The 18,441-nt window shown below is 39.0% G+C and overlaps 1 non-coding gene across 1 annotated transcript; it reads right to left on the reverse strand.

The window, feature by feature from the left end:
• Nucleotides 1-1,001: 1,001 nt before the first annotated feature.
• LOC116464156 (small nucleolar RNA SNORD94) lies at nt 1,002-1,138 on the reverse strand. Its single transcript, XR_004246869.1, has one exon. It is a non-coding gene; the product is annotated as a small nucleolar RNA SNORD94 (small nucleolar RNA).
• Nucleotides 1,139-18,441: the final 17,303 nt, after the last annotated feature.

Here is an 18,441-nt window from a genome sequence, read left to right on the forward strand (position 1 = left end):
AAGGGCTGTTAGACACTTTTGCACTGTCCATAAGCTCATTCAGCAACTCGCTTCTGTAAAAGAAAGGCAAGGTGTGAACTTTCTCCAACCCCTTCAGTAAAATATTTATAGGCAAGATCCAGTGTAAGTTCAGTAATAGAATTCCCAACAGTATTTCTGGAGACAAAATTAGATGAAGTCTAACATTTATTTTTATTTGTTTCCAGTGAGGTTACAAAGTCTACAGGGCCAAAGGGATTATCAACATTCATTCAATATGACTTCATGATGATCTATTCAATGTAGCCCCAATGGATGATGATCCATGAGCACAGATAAAAAACTGCTTGCCTCAGGATGCCCTGGATAGTAGGGAGTTGATGGTATGCTTGCCTAACAGCAGAGTGCCGAAATGTAGTGGCTAAGGCTGGTGAAGAAATTCCAAATGTGGCTACTTCCAGGCTGTACCCAAAGAGAGCTGGCTGATTTCAACTTACCTAGGAATCTTATTATGCTTCCTGAAAAGCCCCAACATTTTCCTGCTCAAGAAAGGAAGAAGATTATGAATACTATTAGAAAAACAAGGCAATCAGATACTATAGCTGTCTTCCCTCTGAAATCAGAGACTAAATGCCCTTTTCTTAACTATACTGTAAGCTCCCAAAGACACACATCTGTGGGCTCTACTAGCTCCCAGCCCTGTGTGTACATGAGAATCACCGCAGGTGCTTAAACTCCCCAAACGAATCTACACTGCAATTTTCACAGGTAAATCTGATATGCTGCCAATGTCGAGATTTGCTGGTATAGGTTGAATATTCCTAATCCAAAAATGCTCCAAAATCGAAAACCCCATACACTTCTGGTCTCAAGCATTTTGGAAAAGGGATCACCCCTGTCCTTCTAAGGAGGGAATCCATCCTGTGCACAGCTGGAAAAGAGGCATAGAACAGAACCATGCTGTCTCCCTCTCTTAAAGTACGGCAGGGGTTCAGTCTGTCTTAGAATTCTGTTATGAAGTGCAGGCTCAGATTGAGGCAACAGTCTCATGTAAGTGCTCCCCATCAGCCTGCCACACGCAGGACAAAGGAGAAACACATACATTCAGCTCCCATGACTCAGCTGAGGTCCGTACCCCTGCGCCAATCATCACAGCCTGGTCGTATCAAGTGTGTGCCAAACTGCCTGCGCTAACAACCAAATGCAAATGTCATACGTCTCTGTCACTAGCAGTATAATTGCTAGAGAGACGTGTGTGAGCCACACCTCAAAAACAAGCCTTCATCATCTTTTCCTGGAGATAGTTGACTAGCAATCAGATGTTCAAATAAAGTTACTTTCTTGTACAAGGAGCCATGCACAAGCACCCCCCACTTATGACTCTCAGAACACACATTTATATACAAAACAAAATACAGGAAAACCACCTGTCACTACCTCTACAAAAGATCCTTTTGCTCATTTTTGGAAACATGAATATGCATAAGGTTCCCATTCACAAACACTAAAAATTAGTATGTGAATGAAGTGCTGATAAAAACATAACCAGAACACAGTGGCACCAACCAAGGATGGGTTGTGGTCAAGGCCAAGTTTAGTTAACGTGCGTAAATGCCAGCTTCCAGAAGTCTAAGTACACAGCCCACATTTTAACCTGGAGAGTGGGATGGGAGAAGCATCCAAAAATACTTCAATAACCCAAATGACCAAAACATTTTCAAAACTACGCTTCTTTGATCATATATTTCTTTGATCTTTAGTCAAGTGGAGTAATGAGGTTTAGTGACTGACTTGTCCATAGACACAGAAAGTAGAAAGATAATTCTCAGCCTATGGTTTCAGAGAACTATACCTTATCTCAACTACATCAGGCATATTGTCTTCTTCCAAAAGTTTGCTTTTTAGTTGGCATTTGCAAGTTCCCGAATCAAATACTTGTTATATGGCCAAATGAAAGAACCTCTACCAGCGTGGGTCAATGTTTTAGATTCAGATACAAAAGCTTCTAAGTGTATACTTGTGGTACTGTACTCACCAGGCTTCCTGAGTTCTCCCAGCCCTTAAAAAGAGGATAGCTATACAGTTGAGAGAGGTGGCTGGCCAATCCTGAGCAGTCTGTCTGATGGGTTGGCTTTCATACGCAGATTTGATATCAGCAGCACAGTCAGCAAATGCCACCTGAAGCTGAGAAGCTTTAGGAGTCAGCAGAACTGCCTAACTGATTTTATAAGAATTTCAGTTCAGGAGACTTAACGCAGGATCCTTAAAATCTGAGCAATGCATTTTACCATTTGAATATATTATGTGTATAGCACACAAGTAATTTAATAAAAAAAGGACCCTGTCCTAAGTATTTGGATTAGCCACAACTTTCAAATTCAGCTATGCATTTCCTTTGTAGATGGAAATTTTTTAAAAAGCAAGCTGAAGACAGAAGCTAATTTCATGTTGCTTGCTCTGGACTACAGGAAAAAGGGCAACTTTAAGAACAGATTTCTGCTAAGGGCAAGATATGTTTAGATGTATCATCACTCAAATATGGGTTTGGGTGGCAGAACTCTCCAAAATGGCAGGTGAAACCGGGGAAGCTAGCCTTAAGAAGACCTCAGTATGGGAGGATATACTGGCTGGTGAGTATATCCTACCTCTGGTGGGTGCTTGTCCCTTGCCATGAGCATCAGGATCTCTTCTCTCAGCTCGCTGCGGAAAGCATGACCATATTCTTTACTATCTTGAAACAAGAAAGGAACAAGGAGTGATCAGTTATGTAAAACCAACACTCTCTTGTTCACTGTCAACCTATTTTTTGGTGGGTAAAAATAAGTTGCTGTTATTTGTTCTAGGCTTATCCCAGGATTCCAGAAACCCACCAGGATTCACAGTGGAACAAATGTAAAAGCCAATGCCTGGGCCTTGTTCCAGTGACGTGTTCATCACGGCATGTGCACTACATGGGAGCGGCCACCAGCTCCACGTGGTAAGACGTTGTTTTATAGCACTTGGGAATTTTTGATATACTTTTATTACTCATTAGAGCAGTCGTGTGAAGCAGGAGGGCAGGACTAGAGCCTACTGACTTTATAGTACAGTAGTCACCTAGTGAAAGATACAGAGTATCTATTTCATTTTGCAGCCAAGTTATACACATAAGACACACACGCGCGTGATTCGTGATGCTCATGGCTATTACTTGGAAACATAATCATCACTGACTGTGGTTAGCAAAGTGAGGTAACACTGGCACAGAGGAATCACACAGGCTTTCGGGTCAAAAACCTTTATTCAGATTTAGGATCTGCCACGTCATTAGCATTTATTTTCTTTGGGTCATATCCCACAACAGGTGCACAAAACTCAGCTCATTCCTATGTCACGAAGGGACTGACTTAAGTCATTTTCAACAAATTTTTCTCCTGATAGCCAACATGCAACATGAGCACATGACCTTGAAGTAGATCTCAACTAACACATTCAGTTCAGTCAAAATGGAAGTTTTCATCCCTAACAGTAATGTTAGCACATTCCTTATCAAAATAGAGGATACTGAGGTGAGATGCACCTGGACACATAAAAAGTAAAACTGACCTTTCCAAATTTTAGGAATCACTTCTAGCCGATTGGCCACATCCAATGCTTGGAGAAGATGTATCAATGTTTGGGAGTGGGGAAAGTAGACCTGATTAAGAGAAACACATTTTTAAAGCATTAATCTGCAGAAACCCAATTCATCTAGAATGATAAATAAGAAGTAATAAATGAACTATCTTACTGAAGGTATCAGGTCCTCATACCACTTCAAGGTGACATCAATTTGTTCCATTAGACAAATCAAATCGAAGAACTTGGAACTGTGATGAAGGCAAAAAGTATGTTTAGTCTAAAGTCCCTATGTCTAACAAACGGGGAAATAGGATTTAAATTAAAGCATATTATATGTTACAAAGAATTTCAAAATACTTACAAGTTGAAGTTAAATGAGCCAATTATTTGGTTTAAGAGCTGCCAGTATGTGCTGACTTCTCAATTGAACACCCTACCCTCGACTGGTCATTTCTAACTATTTCCTCTGTATACTCTTAGGTCATAGTGAATAGATACTGAATTTCAAATTCATTTTAAAAATATGCAACGTGAAACAAGGATTTGGATACACAGAAAACAAGTCTCACACATCTGTTAACATGCTGCCCTCTTAAATTCATGTTCTTATCTGCCTAAAAGCAAACCCATTTAGGGAGTATCTCTGGGTTCCAGTATCTTGATCTTTGAATACAAAAGCAAGGGAGGTGAGAGGAAATCTTCAGGGCTCACCACACTATAGTTAAACTTGAAAATGTAAAATGAGAGTGGGTAGAGGAAAAAGATATGTGGATTTTACAGTGTTGCAGAAAAAAAAAAAAGAAAACCCTTAAAGGACACAAACTAGTCTTTCAAATCTGGCAGTTTTACCACTGCTTTAATTCCTAAGTGCTCAATTAACATGTCCTATTTGATCATTGGCATGCTGCCTGAAACCAGAGGTGAGGTATGAAGGGACGTCAACAGCCTCCCACTTGCAGAATCTGGTAACTCATGAAAAAGGATACGTTTCCAACACACTTACTAATAGAAATTACGATGATGTTCAAGTCCAATGAATTTCCAGTTGTCTCCGGTATTTAAAAGGCCATGTATTTGGTAGGCAAGTTCTAGATCTCTGAGAGATGAGCACTGAAAATTTGCAAGTAGTAAGTATCACTCTGATACCGTCAGCCGGTGGTTCACAAATAAATAAAAACAGTAGAGCATCTTGTGAAAATACTTAATGTTGACTCAACGTATTATTGGTCGACAGCAAATAAGTTACAAGAAATGGGGGGGAGACAAATCCCAAGTTCTGTGAAATTTATTACAGTATTATTTTAATTTAGCAATTATACCATTAGAAATTAATCCTATAACAACACCTGGTCAAGTGCACAAAAGACACCTGTAGTGCAGAGTCTGGACTAGTAAAAATCTCCATGAAGTAACTCCAAAATCTACTCACGGGAAAGTTAAGTTATAGTTCTTACTATGAAATACTGATTGCTGTCAATAAATAAAACACCCTGAAAGTATGCCTGGATATACATACACTTGAGTACCCACAGTAAAAACCTTGAGAGGATCCACACTAAATACTAGGTTGGTGAAAAGTAATTGTGGTTTTTGCCATTGAAAGTAGCAGCTTTTGTAATTGCGGTTTTTGCCATGGAAAGTAATGGCAAAGGCCACAATTACTTTTGCACCAATCTAATAGTAAAGCAATTAAATTACCCTTAGGGAACTGGGTTCATCCTAAAACTGCTTGAAATTTTTCCTGTGATAAGCACACTGCAGAAAGTGTAATAGGAAAGATACTGAAAGTAAGGAAAATAGGGTCAGCATTTAGATGTACTGAACCATTTTATTCCTTAAGCGGGGAAGTATCGAAGAAAATATGATAAAATATTAACACAATTATACTCTAGATGGTTCACTTGTGGATATATTATGTTGTGTGCTTCCTATACTTCTTGTGTGTCTAGAAATATGGAATGTGTCATTATTAAAATTTAGTAGAAATTTAAAGTGAGAAAATTCAGCTCCTGATTAAGTTGGGCAATTAAAAGAGCTTAGCTACCTTATTAAACCTCTCTCTGCAGTAGTAGTAGGCACACATCTCAGGTCACATTGGACGGAAGGAACAGGCTGGGGAGGAGGTGAGGACCAGGAAGGCAGTCTATTCCTCTAGAACGTCTGGAAATGCAGGAATGACTGCAATTAGAGTAGTTGCCTGAGGTGGCAACAGGATTGAAGGAAGAGTTTTTAAAATGTTTAGCATGAGTCACTGGTTTGTGGACTCATAACAGAAAAAGAGAGATCTAAGATTTAGAAAGAGGCACAGGAACAGTCACTGATGAGTCCTGGAAAACATAAGCCTTATTCAGGTTAATAATTATAAGCCAGTTGGGAAATTTTTAACTGCAGTATTCAAATTATCAGTTACTACTGAGTAACAGTTCAAACCTAAACACCAGTTTTCCTGGACACAGAATGTGTCTTAAATAGAGATTTCCTATCCAGGCTTTACAAGGGCAAACTCCACAAAACTCACTCTCAGAAAATGCCCAACTTGCCCTAGGGGTGGACTGGTGAGAGCACCTTATCGTTTCCCAAATCTCAAAGAGCCAGGGAGATAGCAGGCAGCAGGCTGATGCTATGTGCAATAGTGATTGATCGCTGTTTAGTAAACCCTTGTGTAAATATAGACATCCAAATTTCTAATAAGCTCAGAAAACAGATAAGCAAAATGGATCTTTAAGACCTCTTTCAACTGTAATTTCATCAACATGTAAATTTTTATTAAATCCAAGATACAGTAAAAAAGAGTCTAGTTTTAATAATTAGTTTAATTGGTTTCAAATTGTTTGTATGTTTGGCATAAAATTTTCAACACAACAAATGGAAGGAAGCTAGATATAGCTTAGCATCCAGAGAAGATTAGCTTTATCTTAGCTTTTTCTGCATTATCAATGACAAACATTTTTGAACATCAACTATACATATATGAAGCACTGATCTAGGCATAGCAAGGGTAAGATAATAATACATCTGCCTTCTACGAATTCACATGCCAGCAGAGGAGACCAGCAGATGCAAAGCCATCTCACTAAGAGCAGAATGTGGGCTGAGTGTGGAACTAGTTTGGTAAAATTTTAAAATGGAAATTTTGTACTCATTTTATATTTTGCCCCCAGAACAAATAGGTAATTTTAGATATAGAAGTAAGGAAAAAGTAAGAATACATGGGCTACCTGTAAATCTGCATATCATCCTTGAGATGAGAAGGCTTCAAAAGGCAATGGCTTTTGCAGGGGCCGAAGTGCACCAGACTCAAAACCCGGACATGAATTTGTGATTCGTGTCCCACTCTGCCACTTTCTACCCTGTGTAAGCTTAGCAAGGAAATTTAATCTCTCCAAGTTCCTCCTTCCTCATCTGTAAAATGTGGCTAGTGATTCCTACCTCAAAGTTATTGTAAAGATTAAACGAGATAATGCATTTTGAAACTGTCTTACAAATGTAAAGCTTTATATAAAAGTTAGTTACACATACACATGAAGGGAGTCATAAAAAGAAAAATGTTGTTAAATATTGAATAACCTAAATACATCTGCAGAGAATATGTATCCTATGTGTAATGTAAATTCTCTCAGGAATAAAATATTCATTAGTTTAATAAAAGCAATGAAATCTATGCCCTAGTATTCCTCCTCGTCAGTAACCCCGGAAATGATACATGACTTTTGATTTGGTGTGATCCAATTAGGAGATAGTATGTTTAATCATCTACATTTTAAATTTCAGTTTTAGATTATTAGGATGGGGGAAAGGGTTTTTTTTCAAATATGTTTTACATTTTTATAAACCTAGACATAGCCAATAAAACTACAAAGCTTTTAGCAAAGAAAACATATTTTCCGCTATCAGATTATAAAAATAAAATATTGATTACACTGGGTAGTATTTTAAATTAACTCACAGTGCTAGATTTAATCACATTTATGATTATATGAATTACTGTTTATTTTCTCTTTGCTTGCTTTTTTTCTCACTAAAGACTACACGTTTTAAAGTGTCTATCTATCATTTCTGCACAGAAGCCACAATTAGTTTACTTGTATTTTAAGCAAACTCCACCTCCTGTGCATAAGAAAGATAACAGTATATCAAACCAATAAGCCACAGTGGTAGAATCAACAGAAGATTCAAACCAGAATGGGTCAAACATAAAGGGATACATGGAGGACAGTTGCGTGGATCTGGCTATGGGTTCTGATTTATAATAACAGCTTACTCATTTCTGCAATGTACTAAATAGGCTTATGGCTTTTCATGGTTGAAATGAAAGGATTTGTTACATATTACTTGGAAAATGTAAAACATCATAGAAAGAGTATTAGAAATGCATACATTTGCTTTCTAGATCATAAAACCAACATAAATAATTTAGGCTAGACTGGAAAACTGTAACTCACTGTTCCCCAGCAAGGCCCATTGCTAATCCATATTTGATGGAACGTACATATTTAATGAAAGAGGAACAGTATTCCATTGCACACGGAAATGAAATGCTGGTTGTTCTGTAATTAAAGGGAAAGGAGAAAACACCAGGTTTGCTTTTCACGATTCAGCTTCCAGGTGGTGACTGTTGCCTGAGGGAGAGGCCTGCCATTTTCTTCTGCCTCAGTTCTTTCCATTTCCTCTTAAAACTGTGAGGCAGAGGGCAGGAACTATGTTCGCTTGTTCACAGTCTTTCTTTAAATAGACCTCTCTGCAGATATTTAAAGCCCATTCCAGATGTGTTTGCCTCACTACCCCAGGGAGATCAGAGAAGGGGCCCAGAGGACTTTTTAATCCATGGGCCAGTTTTGTATACTTTCTTAGAAGACTTTGGCCTATAGAACTGGGCAAGGCTTTGCAGTGCCTGGGTGTGAGAAGAAAGAAGAGCACATTTCATCCAGGCTACTCATTTCTGTATTCTCATAGAGAGAGACACACTGAGATCATGTACTTTGCCTGAGTTTGAACACCGAGAGAACAGATGCACAGGGAGAAGCCTGAGAAACAAAGCAAAGAACAAAGAACATTGCTTTGTGGCTTGCTCATGCTCAGAATTTAACTGTTCAAGATGTAGCCCTCTGGGTAAAAATGCCTATGTAGTCAGAAAGATCCCACAAACCTACAAAACCCCTAAAAAGTCATATGTCAAGGCTTGATGAATCATTTATACCTTGACATGTATTAAAATAAAGCTGCTTGCCATGTTTTAGGAGAAACGAGCTATAGAAGAGATGAGTTTGCCTGGGAAAACCTACACAGATGCAGGCAAGGAATAATACTCCAAGAAGAACAATCAGTGATCACAGTATATATTGGCTGGTATCCCAGTACTTACAGATCCGTACTGGGGACACAGGCCCTAGGAATGTGGGGCGGAAGGAGCTCTGATTGAAGGGGTCACAGAGTAAAACTTTACAATCAACTCAATATACGTTTATTTCATACTTAATGGTCCTCCTGTTACAATGCAGGCTATTAAACAAATATGTCTAAATGATTCAAGAGTAATGCAGACTGGAATATTGGATTGAAGAGGGCAAACCTAGAGCTATTCGGATGAGAGAAGAGAGAGAGAGAGAGAGAGAAAGAGAGAGATTTCTCTCTGTGGGTACCTAGGAGACGAAAAGAAAGGAGATACATTGAAGAGAAATACCACCTTCTCAGAATCTTTCCTAAAGTCAACCATGTCACTACATTCAGAGTAAGTATAGTCATTGCTGTTTATTTGTTTATTTTTTAAGAAACAGAGCTGCCGTATCATTTTCAGATTCCCCTTCAGAGAGATAGATGTGTAGGGACTGTTGAATGGGCAGGCTCAGCAAAATAACAGAAGGGAACTCAAATCTCAGGCACAACTCTGTGGCCAGAAGCATTAAGATAACTTTCTTTTTAAAATATAAAGATTGAGTCATCCACTCCCTAAAAGGGATAAGGGGGAGGATTTGGCCATGTAATTGGCACATTGCCATATTAGCTCATATGGCAGATGAACAGAACTATATGCTTTGATTCCTAGCACTGTTCATGGCTTAATGCCAACTTCAAAACTTTAAAAATGCTATTCTACAGTCCATAAGAGGAAATTTGGGGGACCAGTAAGGAATTTATTTTCTCTGGATATTTCCAGTGAAAACTCAGTTGAAGGGAGAGGAGAAGAAATGAAATAATTATTTGTGAATGTCTTTAATTGACACAAAAACAGAAGACATCAAATTCAATCAGTAATAACTCCTAGCCAATGAATGCATTTACTAAATTATCCATAATACATTTATCCTCAAGATGAGGGCCTAGAAAAACAAGCATTCTAATTTGCTTCACCATTAGATTTGACATTTGGGCTCAAGTTGTCTTTTAAAAGGTACAGAATACTCACCTAGACAGATATTGGGTTTTCTGCGTAATTTCTGTCTTAGTTTCTTTGAAACCTTTTCCTCTACCTCCCTCTAGTGATTCAAATGCAGCAAAGCAGAAGAAAACCAAGCAACTGGTTTGGCCAAAAGTTTAAATTGGAAGAAAAAAATAAAAGCAGAGAACTCCAGGATCCTCACGCTAAACAGCAAGGTAACTTGCTCGTCAATCCTATATTTCTCTTAGTTTGGGCATTATCTTTATCTTCTGTTTTGTGTATTTTTTTAGAATATCAATAATGAGATCTTTAGAAGTAGTATAGAATAAATTGGAAATATCCAGTCAAGATATGACAGTAGAGCAACTATGATCAGCACTGGTCAAGCTTTTCTGAGACAGAGCTGGCTTTTCAGAACCGGGTGGTTTTTCCTAGGAATGCAGGAAACGTGATGCCTACGCCCCTCTAAAAGATCAAGGGAACACCGAGAAGAGACTATTCAATGTCAGGAAATCGTGGCCCCTGCTTTCTGCCAAGCTCCTCGAGATAAGGACAAATCTTACAAGAACAGAAGAAGCTGAACTATATGCCAATTACATTCAACAAGGTCCTATCAAATGTCTGTGCTACAAGTTGACAGAGAGGAAAAATGGAACAGAAAAGCCTTTGCATTATGCACTCATATTACATGTGAAGTGTTTGAGAGGACAGGTGAAAATGTCCACTTTAAATGACACTAGGAAGGCTTCACTAAAGACATGTTTACAAGCTCTCAATTATAAGCACCTTAAAAGGATGGGTTTCCCAGCATAGAATCAGAGATCACAGTGGCATCTTAGAGATAAGGGTGGAGGTCTGCAGCAAAACGAGACGGAAAAGCTTGCTAGGGGTAGAGATGCTGATAGCATCAAATAATATTTCAGTGTTATTTAATTACAGTTATCATATGCCATGGCTTTACACATTAACTTCGTGTATAAACTGTGACAGTCTTCAAATTATTCAAGGGCATTCCATGTTATACGTCCTGCCATACTGTCATTGAGAAACACCGTGATTCTGATTTTTAGTGCACTTTCACATTTACTTACGCACAATTTATCTGTCATATATATTGTACAGAGGATTTCCTAAGCCTTCAGAAACAAATTAGAAGTGACCTTTACTACCAAGACATTCAGTCTAGCAGAGAAGTCACAAATATAATTCATTAATAACAATACTATGTAATAAGATCGATGATAAAAAGTAAACACAGTGGATATGAAAACACACAGGAGAGAAAACATGGATGGAGAGGGAACAGTGGGGAAAAACAGGGAGTTTCCCTAGATGAGGGACACATGAGCTACCCATCTGCCATAAGGTGCCCAGGAAAGACCTGAAGACATGAGTGAGACTTTATAGACTAGTCTCCAAGTCAACCTCCAATAATGGCAATAATTATAAGTTCAATAGTTCTGAATCTCACAGGATGCTAAGATCAGTATCTTCCATTGTTTCGGCATTTCTTTATCAAGTAAAATCTCACTGAGTGCTTACACGGAGCATTTTTTTTTAACTCTTTTAGGTCTCTTGAACACAGCAGGAAAACTGGAGAGACAAGGTTATTACCCTCCAGGAACTTCCGGCTGGGAGACAGGGAACAAACTCGTGGCTTATTGACCAGGGAGTTTGGCTTGCAATAAGCCCTAGAAAAGAGGTAAATAGGGAGACATGTTAAAAGGTCAAAGGGGCAGGGTGAGGGGAGCATGCAGGAGCTGGTCACAGACAGCTTCTTTGAGGCACTGATACGTGAGTTCAGACCTGAACATGAAGAAGGAGCAGGCAAATAAAAAGTTGAGATGGGACGGGAGGCATCCCCTGCAAAAGGTATGGCCAGGACAAGTACTGAGCCTGAAGGAGAGAAGGAAGGTCAGTGGGCAGAATGCATGGATTGTGGGGAGGTGCACCAGGAGATACTGGAAACGTAAGCAGGGCCAGAGGGGGGTAAGGAGCTTGGGGTGTATTTTAAGTGTAATGGAAGTGATTGAAGGAAGTTAGTAAGTAGGAGATGACAAAGCCTGATTTACCTCTGAAGACAGCCACACTGGCTGCTGATAAGTGGAGAATGGACAGTCGGAGGAGCGGGCAAGAGTGAAAGCAGAGACCAGATCTGAGGCCGCTCAGGAGCTCTGGCTAAAGACAATGGTGGCTTAGACTAGAGAGATGACAGAGAGGGAGAAAGTGAGGTCACAGAAGAGCAATATAGTGCAGATACGAGAGAGAGAATAATTCTCAGTTGATTCCTGGGTATTTGGGAGATTACCTAGAGGGATAGTCGTGTCTTTTACTGACCTGGGGGATTTTTTTGGAAAATTGATTCAAAAGGGAGGATTAGAGAGTTAAAGTTTGACAGGAGGAAGGTGGGCAGCTTCTTATAGGCCAATTTGCTAACACAAGGAAATGTGTCTGTACAGGACTGGGGAGAGACCAGGAAATTCACAAAATTCTATGGGACCGACCCTCTGACAGCGCTGTTTGTTCCTAGAGCATGGGATGGGCCTCCTCCCACTCTCCCTGAGTCTGAGCTTGCGGTCTTCTTGGTCTTCTTGGTGGCTCATGAAGGGAACACGCTGCTCCATCTGCTTCCAGGTGGGGCTGAGCAAAGAGGAAACAGTCCTTTAAAAGAGAGGGCTGGCCGGGCGCGGTGTGTCACGCCTGTAGTCCCAACACTTTGGGAGGCCGAGGCGGGCGGATCACGAGGTCCAGGAGATCGAGACAATCCTGGCTAACATGGTGAAACCCCGTATCTAAAAAAAAAAAAAAAAAAAAAAAAATTAGCTGAACGTGGTGGTGGGCGCCTGTAATCCCAGCTACTCGGGAGGCTGAGGCAGGAGAATCTCTTGAACCTGAGAGGCAGAAGTTGCAGTGAGCCGATATCGTGCCACTGCACTCCAGCCTGGGCGACAGAGTAAGACTCCGTCAAAAAAAAAGGGGTGGGGGGGCTTCTGCTTTTCATTAAATATATACTTAAAATTTTAAAAATAGAAAATGATGGGCCAGGCCCGGTGGCTCATGCCTGTAATCCCAGCACTTTGGGAGGCCGAGGCGGGCGGATCATGAGGTCAGGAGATCCAGACCACGGTGAAACCCCGTCTCTACTAAAGATACAAAAAATTAGCCCCAGCTACTCGGGAGGCTGAGGCAGGAGAATGGCGTGAATCCGGGAGGCGGAGCCTGCAGTGAGCCGAGATTGCGCCACTGCATAATGTCTGCCTGGGCGACAGAGCAAGACTCCGTCTCAAAAAAAAAAAAAAAAAAAAACACTAGAAAACGATGGATTTACAATCTTTTAAAACCTAGAGATCTGCTAGGCCTTCTAACTCATTTTTTATAAATGAGAAAATACAGACCAAGAGACAATAAGTGATTTGCTAAAATCATACTGTGTTGCTGTTACTAAGAGAGCTTGTGGCTTTATCTGACAGTTGATGCTTAAGTATTTTCTTCGTACCTCTGAGTCTCTCAAGTCAATTTTAAGTCAATCTCAAGTCAAGTGCTCAAGACTTTGCCGATCTACAAAGCCAGATCACATGATTTGAGACAGAATGGGAAAAACCTTCTTTTCCCTTATACACCCAACGATGCCAGCCTGGGGTAGTTGTTTGTGATGGACTTGCTTTCATTAAAAATAGACTATACAAAAGCTAAGCAATAAAATTTAAAATGAATTTAATAAAATTATGTCAAGATTTAAACTTATCTTCACATAATTAAGTGGAACCACCCAGGACCTTTGATTTAGTAAACAGTAATAAAATATTTTATCCTTCCCAAATCTTAACCTGTTTTCATTAATTATGTGAGTTCACCAGCAGAGGGCCCCCGATACCTTTTTTCTTTCTCGCCCCCTACCAAACAATTTAAAACAAGTGGCTAGAAAATCAGAATCCACTTGATTACATCCTATTGATAATTCACTATTCATAGGAGCAATTAGGGATTCTCTTAATGTCAGCAGAGTATACGTGTTCATTCTTTGGGGTAAGGAGGTGAGACTGGGTGATCTGGAGGACTTGCTGAGAGCTGGCAGGACTTTGAAGCTGTTTCCATGAATGTTTCTACTGTGTGAGTCAACAAACTTGAGCTAGCATGGCAAGGTCATATTATTTAATGTGAAAATTCTTACAAATAATGTTTCACAATTAACATTAAAAAGCTTGTTTTGAAAAAAGATCTGATTTTTTTTCTCACTGACTAAAACTGGGAGTTTCATCTTCAATCAAGCTGGAAGACCCAAGACTATTATTTTGATATTTGGCCAAAGCAAATTAGTTAAATAAATTTTATCTGCTTCCAGCCTACTTTTGATTGTTAAATTTGAACTTTTTGAATGCAGTGTGTATTCGTATCATCTCTTTGAAGAGTAAACTATTGTAAATCTGTAAATGATCTTACTTCCTGAACTCTATTTTGTTTCTCAAGGCATTTAATGGTGATTAAGGACTTCATTTGTCTAATTTATTTTATTTAGGGAAACGTTGTGGTCTTCAAATTGTAATTAAAGTTTTATGTTCTATATGATATTGTGTTGATGGATATTTGACATTATGCCTTTGCTAAAACCCTTAAAACTGTACAACAAAAAGAGTAAACCCTAAGGTGACTTGCAGACTTTAGTTAATAATGTATCAATATCAGTTTATTAATTCAGACAAATGTACCACACTAAGGCAAGATAATAACAGTGGAGGGAATGCTCTCTACAATCTGCTTAATTTTTCTGTAAACCCAGTACTGCTCTAGAGAGAGAGAAAGGAGGAACTGGAATGAGATTCCTATATCCTCCTTCTCCCTCCAAGGGAGGGAGAGACAGGTAATGCCTGCTCACTCTTCCTGGGCAGAGCCTTTGCAGCATGGAGCCTTCGAGAATTTCCAGTCTGCTGCTGATTGTGTTTTAGTCAGTGTTTCTGATTTAGGAGATTGGTGGGGGGGCCCTAGAATTTGCATTCCTAACAAGTTCTGAGGTGATGTTTCAAATATGTCCAGGCAAAAAAGCCCCCTCACAAAGATTTCTACGACATCGCATGTGAGTGAAGCCACACATATCCAAAACTTCAAGCCCACTTATAGGAGTCCACTTACTTCCATTCATTAGCCAGAACTGTTCAATTTTATCACTATAGCAGAGAAAAAAAAATGGTTACATTAATAACATTAAGCCAGCATTTCTAAATGTATAAGGATGTTTCTGGTGCATGCCTTATATGAAAAATTCATAATCCTGGCAAAACTTTACAGGTGGGACACAGTAAAAACTAAAGCTTGAAGTTCTATTTAAACATTTGCAGATGGATTTTATGTTGCTCTATTCAAATTGATGTGAATACATTTTTTCTACTGTCTATTGCCTGGTGGGGCTAGACATGTTTCTCTGTCAAATGTAAATTGTCTTCTCTAGCTTCAGATTTCTTATATCAGGAGTATTCTATGAACGTAGTGACAAATTTTACAGAGAAAGTGGCAAAAGAGATTCGTAAGACCCTGCCCATCATTATTCAGGATCTCCATTGTCCTTTCAGCTTCAGCCATCAGGGAAAGTTGAATGAACAAATGATACCCCCAGACAAACTTACCAAGTCATCTATAGACTTACAGTCAAGTTTTAGTGCAGTTCACCCAAATTCACAGTCATCAGGTATGGGCAGTTTTTCCCATGAATAAACTATAAGAACCCCTGTACAAACTTCAGCCAGAGACCTGGGAGCAGCATCAGTGTATGATGATGCTCTTGAACCTCATGTTCTTGAACCATCAAAGGTCTTGTCAGGTACTGTTAAAGACAAGAAGAAAAAACAATTGTAGTTAAAGCTCCACGGAATTAACCACTGGGTTCATTTTTCTCAGTTAAAAAACATATGACACAGACATTTCCTGGGTTGCCAGGTCTGTGAGATATATATATATCGATATCTATATCGAGAGAGAGAGAGAGAGAGAGAGAGACTCTCTGAGTATTTTTAAGAAGCAGATGACAACATGAAGGAGAAAAATTCCCAAGACTTCCCTATACTGCTAGATATGCGTGAGCTTTTGCTACAACATTTGGATAAGGGTATAGAGTGCAGGAGCCAGTGGCATTCTCTGTTATGGTATTCTCCTCCTTATTTTCCAGCTGTCTTGTACCCTCACTGCTAGTGTCATGCTCTAATTGTTCGTTATCAGGGGTGGAAACTTTAATATATCTTTTTTTTTAATTCTGATGTTTGGTTTCCAAGGCTAATTCCCAATATTTTGACAACACTTGACTGACAGGCAGAAAACATGAGTAAGCTTAGAGCCCCAGAGAATGCACCACACTGTGGGTTGCTTGGGAACTCACATGGAGAATAGGATGAGGGAAAATAAGAGAGAGGCTGAGGGGTGTATTTTGTGGCACCTTGATTCTTGTCTTTATCTGCATTAAGATGGTCACATACACCCCTATTCTTCACCATTTTTATTGCATCTGGAAAATTGAAAAGAAAAACAACATATCAATTTTCTCTGATGCTATTCCCAGACTTCACTGAAATCAGACGTCTTCTCAGAGAGATTTCTGACCTGTGCCCAGAAATTTTGAAAAAAATCCATTAAATGTTATTTTTTGCACTTTTAATGTATCTCCAATCAAGCTCTTTACTCCATTGAGCATTGTGATTGTGTGATGTTTGTTGGCTTCGAACTATAAGCTTTTCTTTAATAAAAAATACTGGGTTGCAAGAAAACAGCTTTAAAAAGATGTGTACGGAGGTCTCTAAAGCTTTGTGGTTTCTATAATAACAAATGTAATTCATTCAGCTCCCACTGCATAGCAACCTCTGTACTAAGGACTATATGTTTATTATCTAATTCAGTCTTCAAAACATTATTTCGAAGTAAGATGATGAAACTGGGGCTGAAAGAGACTAGATAATGTACCCTAGGTTAAGGCATTGGTCAGTGGAAATAGGACTTATGTACGAGATACTAAATAACATTGATGCTAGAGACATATCTAAGATTTGTCTTTTGGTTAAGACACATATCTACAGTCTAAACATCATTTTATCTATTGTAAAATTAGATTGTGAATGCAGACATTATTGCTTCAGCTCAGAAGTCAACAAAAATCTCCGTTGTAGGTATGAACACATATCTTTTGTGAAGTAGCTTACTTTCTGTAGAACTGGGTAGACTACACGATATTGCCGTAGTCTGATGGAAACATTAATAGCCCTCCCTGAGCAGTCTTTATGGGCCACTATTAATTATGTGAGTTGTTGGGTACAGTTATACTCAAGAGCAATTGCCTTACTATTGCAATGCACCAGTAAATAAATTCCATTTCTTAAACTGACATCCTCTGTAATCTTGCCCCTTCTTTCCTTAAGCCTCATGTATCTCTTCTAAAGCTAAGTTGTACTTTACCAATTGGCAAATTTTTTAGGTTAAGAATCAGATAGCGAATATCTTAGACTTGGTGGGCCATAGATCTCTGCTGCAATTTCTCACCTTTGCAGTTGTAACATCAAAGCAGCTATAGGTAATACATAAACAAATGAACATCACTGTTTTCAATAAAACTGTATTTGCAAAAATATGCAGGGGGCTGGATTTAATCTGTAAATTAGTAGTTTGCCAACTCCGGTTCTAAACATACATTAAATGACCTTAGATGAATTAAAACTTATAAAACACAAAACAGAGCCTGATACACAGTAGTTCCATATAAGTTAATAAAATAAAATAAAGATAAAATAAAAACAAATATATGCAATTCTCTAAATATATCATGCTTTCTTCTGTTCCCTTGTTTTTGCCCATGTAACTCCTTTTTCCTACAATTCTCTCTCCTCTTGTACTTGAACACCTTTATGACCCTCAAGATTCTACTTGATGTTGACCTAAAGACACCCCCCTGTTCTATATTCCTAGTTAGGGTTGATATGCCTGCCCATCCACTCTCACAGTACCATGTACCTGCCCGAAAGACAGTCCTCCCAATTGGCATGGGAACTCTTGCCCTGATGTGATATTTGGCTCTCTATCAGACAGCAAGCTCAGTGAAGGCAAGGAGTTTGCCCTTCCACTCAAGTTCCTCAATTTTTTTTAACAGGCAATGCTTACTCATTGTTTTTTTAAAAAATCACTGAATGAATAAAATTTTTCAAATGAATAAATTTTTTTCAGAGGCAACAGTCACTAAATATATTATCTAAATGAAAAGTTATAAGTCTTTTCTTCCAATATATTGTCATTCATTGCTGAGATCAGCTTGGTCATGGAGACCCTAACCTGGCAGCGCTAGAGGAATTAAAGACACATACACACAGAAATATAGAGTGTGGAGTGGAAAATCAGGAGGCTGACAGCCTTCAGAGCTGAGAGCCACAAATGGAGTTTTATCCACATATTTATTGACAGCAAGCCAGTGATAAGCATTGTTTCTATAGATTATAGATTAACTAAAAGCATTCCTTACG

The sequence above is a fragment of the Hylobates moloch genome, unplaced genomic scaffold, assembly GCF_009828535.3.
Source record: "Hylobates moloch isolate HMO894 unplaced genomic scaffold, HMol_V3 SCAFFOLD_229, whole genome shotgun sequence".
In the NCBI taxonomy this organism is placed as follows: domain Eukaryota; kingdom Metazoa; phylum Chordata; class Mammalia; order Primates; family Hylobatidae; genus Hylobates; species Hylobates moloch.